Here is a 9772-nt window from a genome sequence, read left to right as displayed (position 1 = left end):
TCTACAGAGCTAGTTCCAGGACAGGCTCCAAAACCACAGAGAAACCCTGTCTCGAAAAACCAAAAAAAAAAAAAAAAAAAAGAGTTGCCATGGTCATGGTGTCTCTTCACATCTTCACACCCTAAGACACCCGGGCTGGCTTTGAACTCACAGATATGCACACAGCTCTGCCTCTGGAGTGCACCTCAGGATTAGAGATATGTGCAGCCACACCCAGCTGACTTGAGCCTACTGTTAAGTTTTAAAAGGTAGCGTGTTGAAGAGATAGCTCAGTTGGTAAAGTGTTCACCGTGTAAGCATGAGAACCATGTTCAAATCCATAGTGTCCATGGAGAAAGCCAATCTTGGTGTTTCATGTTGCAATCCCAGCTGCAGGGAGGGGAAAAGAGGATCCCGAGGACTCACTGCCCGGGGAAGACTAGGTAGCTGAATTGGTCAGGTCTAGCAAAAGACCCTGCCTCAAAAAGCACAGTGGAGAGAGACCGATGCCTGGAGACACCCAGCTGCCCTTCCAGGTTTCTTCCTGCAGCTGTGGGAGTGCACGCGTGCACCAGCCATAGATCCATTTACCTTTGCAGAAGGACAGTTTACATACGGATACACATGCTAGCTTTTCTCAGTACTCAGCAAGCTGTCTTTGGTCTGTGTGTGGTGTGTGTACATGTCCATGTAGACAGGTTCATGTGTGTGTATGCAGGCCAGAGCTAGACATCTGGGGACTCCTGCCTCAGCCTCTGAGAGCCAGGATTACGGACGCGGCCGCCGTGCAAGGCTTTTTCCAGTTTATGATGACCTTTGACTCTCTTAGTGCTTTTCTGCTTCTGATTTAATAATTAGACTAAGATAAGCACACCTGTCCTTCCTCCTTTCCACACACCTGCTCTTCCCCCTCTGCAAGGACTATCCCACGGAAACTTCCTAACGGTCCAACAGGGTAGGGGTGCTGGTAGCTTCTATTTTGCAGGATAGAATATGGAGCCATTTCCCCCAAAGCCACACAACTGTCAGTGACAGCACTGGGATTCAAACCTTGGGGCCTTCTGGCCCCAGAAGAGGCTGTAACCAATCCATGATTGACACAAACTCAATAGGCTATTTTTTTTTTTTTTTTTTTTTTAGATTTTCTTTGTGTAGGCTTTGCTGTCCTAGAACAAACTCTGTAGACCAGGATGACCTTGAACTCAGAGATCTGCCTGCCTCTGCCTTCTGAGTACTGGGATTAAAGATGTGTGCCACCACTGCCTGGCTGGAGGCTGTGTCTTAAAAACAGAGAAGGCCGATGACAGAGCTCAGAAGGTAAAGGAGTTTACTATTCAATCCGTGTGACCCTAGCTTGGTCCCTGGAACCCACACAAAGGTGGAAGGAGACCCTGACTCCACAGAGTTGTCCTCTGCCTTCACACGTGCTATGGCACATGGCCCCTGCGTAATAATAAACAAAAAATTATTACTTTTTCTTTTCTTAAGACTATAGTTCAACTTGGGTGAACAGCATGCAAGAAAAATGCCTGCCGTCAGCCGTGACGCTGTGGTGGGCTTTGTGACACCAAACAGCCCCTGTGGCTTGAGCAGCTCAGCAGAAACATCAAGCGTCGGGTGTCGGGTACAGAGGTCAGGCACTGCAGCCGGCAGAGCAAGGCAAATGAGGTGTGGGTACTCAGTGCACACTAGGACTGGGGCGGGCCCTGTGTGAGCTCAAGGCTGAGCTGCTTTTGCCCAAAGGAGCCACCGAGGGACAGCTGGGAGCCTTCCAAGAGCAGGCAGTGCGGGCTCACTTCCTGGAACTCAGCTGAGCTTCTTTCTCTAGGAGACCCCAGACGTTGTCCAAATAAACAAAAGGCTGCTGGGAAACGGTGGCCAGGAGGTCAGGGAGGCTGGTGGAGCCATGGGGGGGGGGGGGAGGAAGTCAGTGGTTCCTGGGATCCTGAGATTGTGGGCTGTGGGCTCTGTGGCTAGCAGCTGGCTCCTGGAGTCTAGGCTCTTCTTAACAAACAGCCCATGTGCTGGCAGGCCTGTCCCCACCACACAGACTCAGGAGACCATGACTGTACCAGGCTGAACACAGATGCTCGCGCTCATTCTTTAAATTCCGCTGGTCCTGCAGCATCTTGTAAAAGTTACAGTCTTGCGCCTTAGAAACAGACTGGGGCTCAGGAGGTGACCGACCATAAAACTCTGTCCTTGGAAGCACGGTGACCTGAGTTTGATCCCCAGAACCACATTAAAATAAATCAATAAATAACATAAGCTGGGTGTAATGGCATACACTTGTAATCCTAGCACCGGGGAAGGCAGAAACAAAGAGATCCCTAAGGTTCTCTGGCCAAGCTCCATGCCAATGAGACCTTGACCCAACTACAACAAAAAAGTCTGGAAGGTGCCTGAGGAATAATTCCTGAGGTTGACTTCTGGCCTCCAGAAGACAGAAAGGCAGACACACACACACACACACACACACACACACACACACACACACACACACAAACACAAACACAAAATAGGGGCCTTCACTGGGTGCAGATGTATATAAATTCAAAGTGGTTTTCATCTGATGATCAGGAACACTATTGACCACTCCAAACTACTCATTTGCCTTTATCTGTGTCCATCCAGGGTCTGTGGATGTTGGGAGGACGCTTTCTCCATCAGTCTCTCTTCAAAATGACCCAGAATGATACTTTCCCTGGAGCTATATGATGCATTTGGGACCGAATTTTAGATAGAGGCCAGAGGGGCCAGGACTGCCCTGTAGGTCTGTCTGGCTATGGGAAGCTGAAGATTCCTTCCATCAAACTACTCAGAAGGGGGAGGTATAGGGTCTTTTCATGTCCCTTCATGTTGTGACACATCCATAAGACCAAATAAAACCAACACTAAACACACCTGTCCCAGTCTACCCACAATACCCCTCCAGAGCTCCGGGTCTTTTGTCAGCCGCTGTGTGGGTATCCCAACACACTGCATGCTGTGTGCACATGGTCCCCAACTTATGTGACTTCCACTTCACTGTGACATGAGAACAAACCCCACGTCGTGGAAGCTGTTCTTGGCTTTCTCCTGGGCAAATGCTACGAAGTCCCTCTCTGGTGGACAGGGACACCAAGTGGGAGAAACCCGTGTCGTGTGCTGTGCTTGCCCAGCTGTCTAGCGGACTCAGTGTGTTGGGACATTTTCCATTGATTGCGTGAATTCAAGGATGTCTTGCTCTGACACTCCTGTGACAAACCTCATCTAGGAGCACCCATCATCAGTCTGGAAGTTTTCAACAGGTCCTACACACAAACTTGTGGGGTTTTGTTTTTATTGTGTGTGTGCGTGCGTGCGTGCGTGTGTGCCGTGTTCTCCCTCTCACACATAGGTATACGCCACCCTATCTAGCACACATCAGGTCTTTTGTAGTGTGAGGACATGATGTGGGTTGGGCATCAAGGCTTGGAAACCAGAGGATCCCTGCTTCACGAATGCATTTATTTATGCTCCCTCAAGGAGAACAAACATCCTCAAAAAAGCTGGGGCACCCTTGTGCTGGTCCAGTGTTGTTCTCCCGATTCACCGAGAGACTCAGCGGATGATCTGCCTCACCTCATCGGCAGCCCTACCACAGAGCGTTCACAAGAGATCCCCACAGAAGTCGATTCTTCTGCCTTTCCAGGTGGGCTGAAGTCCTGTGGGCTCTGCTTGTCCTTTTGACTTCTTGATGTCCTCTCCAGGCAGGACCTGGTGAGAAAACCTCTGCTGTACTCAGCTCGTGCTTCTCTTGGATCCCCTGGCCATCCACACAATATCGTGTGTGTGTGTGTGTGTGTGTGTGTGTGTGTGTGTGTGTGTGTGCTCATGCTTCTCTTGGGTCCCCTGGCCATTCACACAATGTTGTTTTTTTTTTTTTGGTTTTTTCGAGACAGGGTTTCTCTGTGGTTTTGGAGCCTGTCCTGGAACTAGCTCTTGTAGACCAGGCTGGTCTCGAACTCACAGAGATCTGCCTGCCTCTGCCTCCCGAGTGCTGGGATTAAAGGCATGCGCCACCACCGCCCGGCCCATTCACACAATGTTGTGTGTGTGTGTGTGTGTTCCTGTTGCTGTCACCCCGATAAAGCCACCTAAGGGAGAAAGGGCTTTTTCTGGCCCATAGATCAAAGGTGTAGTTTATCACGGTGGGGAAGACAAGGCAGCAGGGGCGTGAGGCAGCTGGGCATATCTCATCCACAGTCAAGAAGCAGAAAGAGAAGCTGTTCAGCTGGCTTCCTCCATTTTATACAGCCCAGGATGCCTGCCCAGGGAATAGCCCTGCCCCCATCAAGAAGGCTCTTACCTCGTTAATGAGTATAATCAAGACAACCCCCCACAGGCGTGCTCAGAGGCTCACCTCCAGGTGGTGCTGGGTTCTCTCGAGCTGGCCGAGTTGACCATTGGCACCAGCCATCACCGTTGGCAAATGAGACATAAGCAGGAATTTGCTAGATGGTCTCTCAGAAGAAGAAAGATGGGTTTAGCTTTTAGCTCTGTAAGGAGGTATTAAACCTTTGTCGGTCCTGCGTTCACTGCATGGTGTGAGGGCCGGAGCTCTGACAGACTTGGGAGTACAGAAAAGATCCAGAGACTTGTGAAGACTGTCCCGGATGTAAGTGACCAACTCTGGGCTTCCTGTCCTGTGAGAACTCCGTGTTTATGTCACTGTTCATTGCAGCCTATGACAATCTGGCATTGCAGCTGCTACTTGTCACGGGGATAAAATGCTTGGCTAAAGGGACTTAATGGATTTATTTGGCTCACACTTTTAGGACAGTACGCCATGGCAGGGAGGCCATGGCGGAGAGCTGCTTGCTCTTTGTTCCCATCTCAGCTGATCAGGAAGAAGGAGGACTGAATGGAACCAGAGGGGGTGAAGTCAGACCCCTCAAGGCCCAGCTCCCAGCAGCCCACTTCTTCCAGTGAGGCTCCGCCTCCTCATGGGGCCGCAATGTCTCTAAACCGCACCGTTTGGGAGCCAGGTGTTCAAACGCATGGGCCTGTGGGGGACACTTCACAGCACAGCACAGCAGTCTGGAAGCCACAGGAAGGGATCGTCGGGCTCAGAGACAAGACATTGCGACTCCCTTCTGGTTCATGGGCATTCAACAAAGCATACACCCTGACTGCTCCTGCAGGCTAGAACCCCAGGAGCCTGCCTCTGAGAGCTTCTGGAATGCAGGTTATATGGACATTGTCTTCTCTAGAGACACAGGAACAGCGAGCAGCATGTGTCTTTCAGAACATTGCCACAGCCAGGACATGGAAGAGTCTCGCCAAACACATCACTGATGCAAATCTGAAATTGCTAGATGGGGCTGGAAAGATAGCTCAGTGGTTAAGAGCCTGTATTGTTCTTACAGAGGACTCGAGTTTGATTCCCAGCACCCACATCAGGCAGCTTACAACTGCTTGTACCTCTAGTTGCAAGGATGGCCCTAACCTGAGGTATATGTACATATACAGACATGCACACATGTACACTTAAATAAATATTTTTTTTTTAAAAAAAGAAGTTGCTGGATCAAGCCAACCAGCTCCCCAGCTCCCCAGTAGTTAGTGATTAGTGGCTAAAAAGTCACCTGTTTGGTTTGTTTTTTGTTTATTTTGAGATGGGGTCACATGTAGCCCAAGCTGGCCTCAAACTAAGCTAGCTAAGGATGACCCTGAACAACTGACCCTCCTGCCTCTACCTCCTGAGTAATGGGATCACAATTCGTGCTGCCATACCTGGTTTTGGCAGTGCTGGCAATAGATTTCCTCACAATGGGCAAGGACTCTACCAACTGAGCTACAGCCCCAGCCCAAGTTGCTTCTGGGAATTCATGTTTTTCATTTGCTGACTTAAACTTGATGGCCCAGCAATTTGCTTCCAGCACAGGTCTTTCCCATCCCATTGGGGATTATTGCCAAAAGATAAGGAAATACTAACACTGAGCTGGAAAACTTCCATTCCACAAGCATTCCAAGGGAACGCAGAGGCACTTGTGACTAGTCCTACGTGGTGGATAAGGCACAGCATTAACGAAGGAAGGGCCGAAGTCCACAGTCTGCACAGAAGTGGACTCTGTTTAGAAGAAGCATTACCAAGGCTTATACAGGAAGTTGTACTTACCACTGATAAGCACTGATTGAGTACCTGCTGTATACACAGGATCCACCAAGCATTGGAAATTAGAACAGTCCTTGCCCTCTCGGATAGTGGCTCTCAATCTTCCTAATGCTGCGACCCCTTAACACAGCTCCTCATGTAGTGGTGACCCCCTCCCCAGCCATAAAATTATTTTTGTTGCTACTTCATAATGTAATTTTGCTACTGTGAGTCGTAGTTTAAATATCTGCTCTGCAGAGGGTCTTGGGTGACCTTGTGTGAAGGCATCTTGACCCGAAGGTTGAGAGCCTCTGCTCTTGGAGCTGCTGCTCTCTCTAGATTCTGTGTTGTGCACCAGCAGCACTAACTCTCTGCCAGGACAGCACAAGCTACAGGGTGTTTGATCATATGGATGGCCGTCCTGATGGTCTGCACAGGTGTCCCTGCGCAGGAAGTCACCCCTGGAGAAAAGGATGTGTTGGGATATCAAGAAGGATAAAGGGTTGAAAAGGACCACAGGGGTGACAGTAGAAACGCAGGTTAAGAGCATCTAGACCCAGGGCTGGGGAGGCCGTTCAGGCAGGAAAATACTTGCCCTGCCAGCAAGAGGGTCTGAGTTCAGTCCCCAGAATCCATGCAAAAAGATCTGGACACGATGTGTGCTTATAGTCAAAACACTGGGGAGACAGGTAGAGCCCCGAGGCTTGCGAGTCAGCCAGCCTAGCTTGATGGGTGGGTTAAAGGCAAGCGAGAGACGCTGTTTATAAAAAACAAAGTGGATGGTGCCTGGGGAAGGGCAGATGAGACTGTACTCCGGTTTCCATGTGCACACACGTGCAGATGAACACATAAACACATACACACAAACTACAGACCCCCAAAGTTTTCCAAATGGGTTGGGGCTAGATCATTCTGAAAGACCCTACAGACTGAGATGCTGGCTGCCATTGTAGGTAATCAGGACCACATGCTGTCCCCACTGCCTGACCTCCACACGTGGGGACAATGATATACTGACTTCAAAGTGCACCACAAGGGTGAAATGAGCCATGAAGGTGCTCTGCCTTCTGGCATTGCTTCCCTTCCTGTTCTTGATGCCAAAACCTTTACTCTGGTAGGCTTGATAGCCTCAGGGCCTAGCTCTGCCATTTGCTGTGTGTCCTCTGCAAGTGATTTAGCCTCTCTGTGGTCAGTCTTTTTTTTGTCTGCAAAATTATGATATGTAGAACTGTGGTATATTAGAATTAGCCCACAGGAAGTTGCCAATTCATGTTGGGGTGTCTGCACACACACACACACACACACACACACACACACACACACACACACACACACACTTGGCAAGCACAGATGCACTCACAGTCTTATGAGAGAGATGCTTGTGACTTTGAGAGCCCTGGCAGCCAAGTCTACCAAGCTACTGTAAAGAACCACCAAGCTTTGTCACCTCTAGCCCTCCCAGTACGCTGCTGAGGCCACTTCACAGGAAGACAGACAGGTGTGCAACCAGGGGGAGCTGCTGGTTGTGAATTAGAGGCCTGCAGGGGGGTTATCCAGATGAGAGCAGAGTCTGGAGGGATGAAGTATTCACAAGCCACAGGATAATAGAGAGGTCCTAGCCACCAAGAGCTGGGGGTCTAGAGACACAGGAGGAAGCAGCTTGCCTACTTTAATGGCAGACCTCTGACCTGCAGAGCCAGCAGAGAATATATTTTTATTCTTTTATATTTTAACCACCAAGCTTGTGGCCCTTTATAGCTGCCTTAACAAGCAGGGTTAGCTACTGGTGTTAAGGGGTTTGAGAAATGGCTCAGTCATTAAGAGTGCTGGCTGTTCTGGCAAAGGACCTGGGTTCAGATCCCACCACCCACATGGTGGCTCACAACTGTCTGTACCCTTAATTACAGGGGATCTGACATCTTCTTCTGACCCCCTCCAGTAACAGGCACATGCCTGGTGCTCATACACACATGCGATTTAAAAAAAAATAAGTTTAGAAAATTTTTTTAAATAAATGCTTTAAAAATAAATTTAAAACTGGTGTACTGAATTTTTGATTAGGGGCTGAGGTATAGCTCAGTTGGTAGAGTGTCTAGAACACATGAAGCCCTTTTCTTGAACCCAACCTCAGTATCTCATAAATTGGGCACAGTGGCACACAGCAGTAATGCTGTCTCTTAGAAGATAGAGGTAGACCAGAAGTCCAGGGCCATTTTGGGGGTATATAGTGCATTTGGGGTTAGCCTAAAAAAATATTTTACTTTAAAATTTATAATCGTAGGGCGGCGAGGGCCTTCCATAGTGCGGCCCTGTGGAGATTAGCAATTTTATGGGGTTGGGTCTTGCACTTTTATGTCAAACTCAGGTGGCAGGCTTGCATGAGCAAGGCCTACACCCACTGAGATGTCTCACCTATCCTGCACTTTATTTTCTGAGCAGGGTCTCCCTATGCTGCTCAAGCTGGCCTTGAATTTGCCAGGTACTCCAGACTGGCCTCAAACTCAATCCTCCTGCCTCAGCCTTGCAAGTGCTAGGATTACAAGTGTAAGACCACACCTGTCTTGCCTTGAGTATTTTAGATGTCTACTCTCTCTCACTCAACTAGTGTAGTCTGGGTGTGTCTCCTGAGACTTCTATCAGAACAGCAGTGGAGACAGAAAGGCTTCACTGGGTGGCATGAGGAAGCCGGTCAATTCCTTTATCTTTCCTGTTTCTCTGGAATGCGATCTTTTTATGAACCCCAGCCCAACCCAGAGGAGCCAAAGTCCAGGGCTGGTAAAACTGTCCTCAGTATCTCCCTTAGCATGGACTTGAGTCCCCTGAACTGGGGGACTTGTCCAATAGGTCAAGGTACAGCAAAGCTCTATGCTGCCCTTGTACCACCATTGACAGTAGCAGCACTGGTTTGGAGACATGCCAGGGAGCCAATTTAAAAAAATATGTATTGATGGTGGTGGCACACACCTTTGATCCCAGTACGTAGGAGGCAAAGACAGGCAGATCTCTGTGAGTTTGAGGCCAGCCTGGTCTACAGAGAGAGTTCCAGGATAGCCAGGGCTACACAGTGAAAAAAAACAAATAAATAAAATTATATATGTATATCTATATAGGAACTAGTGGTTAAGAGTCCTTACTGATCTTCCAGAGAACCTGTGTTTGGTTCTCAGCACCCATGTAGTAGGACAGCTCACAACCTCCTATAGCTCCAGCTCCAGAGATCTGAAACCTCTGACTTCCGAGGACACCCTCACTCGCAGGCATATACCTCCTCACATAGCTAAAACAAAATAGCCTTAAAAGTGTATCCTCTATAAGCACATATATATCCATACATGTTATAGAAGTGTTAAAACATTTTTATTATACAAAAGTATAAACAAATCTATCTTAGATGAAACCAGGACTAGGGGCGTGAGGAGTTGCTGCACTACTCTCTCTCTCTCTACTTTGGGGTGTTTTGACATTTCCCTAATGTCTCATTGAAAGGGTGAAAACAAGCAGAACCCAACACCCTGCGAGGGAGGTGAGTTAGGCATTGGCATTAAAGCACACTGTTGTGGAATATAGGAAATACCACACAAACCTGGAAGGAACACACACACACACACACACACACACACACACACACACACACACACACACAGAGAGAGAGAGAGAGAGAGAGAGAGAGAGAGA

The sequence above is a fragment of the Microtus ochrogaster genome, chromosome 4 (assembly GCF_000317375.1).
Source record: "Microtus ochrogaster isolate Prairie Vole_2 chromosome 4, MicOch1.0, whole genome shotgun sequence".
NCBI lineage: Eukaryota > Metazoa > Chordata > Mammalia > Rodentia > Cricetidae > Microtus > Microtus ochrogaster.
The sequence above is the reverse complement of the archived record's forward strand: the minus strand, read 5'-3'. Positions refer to the sequence as shown.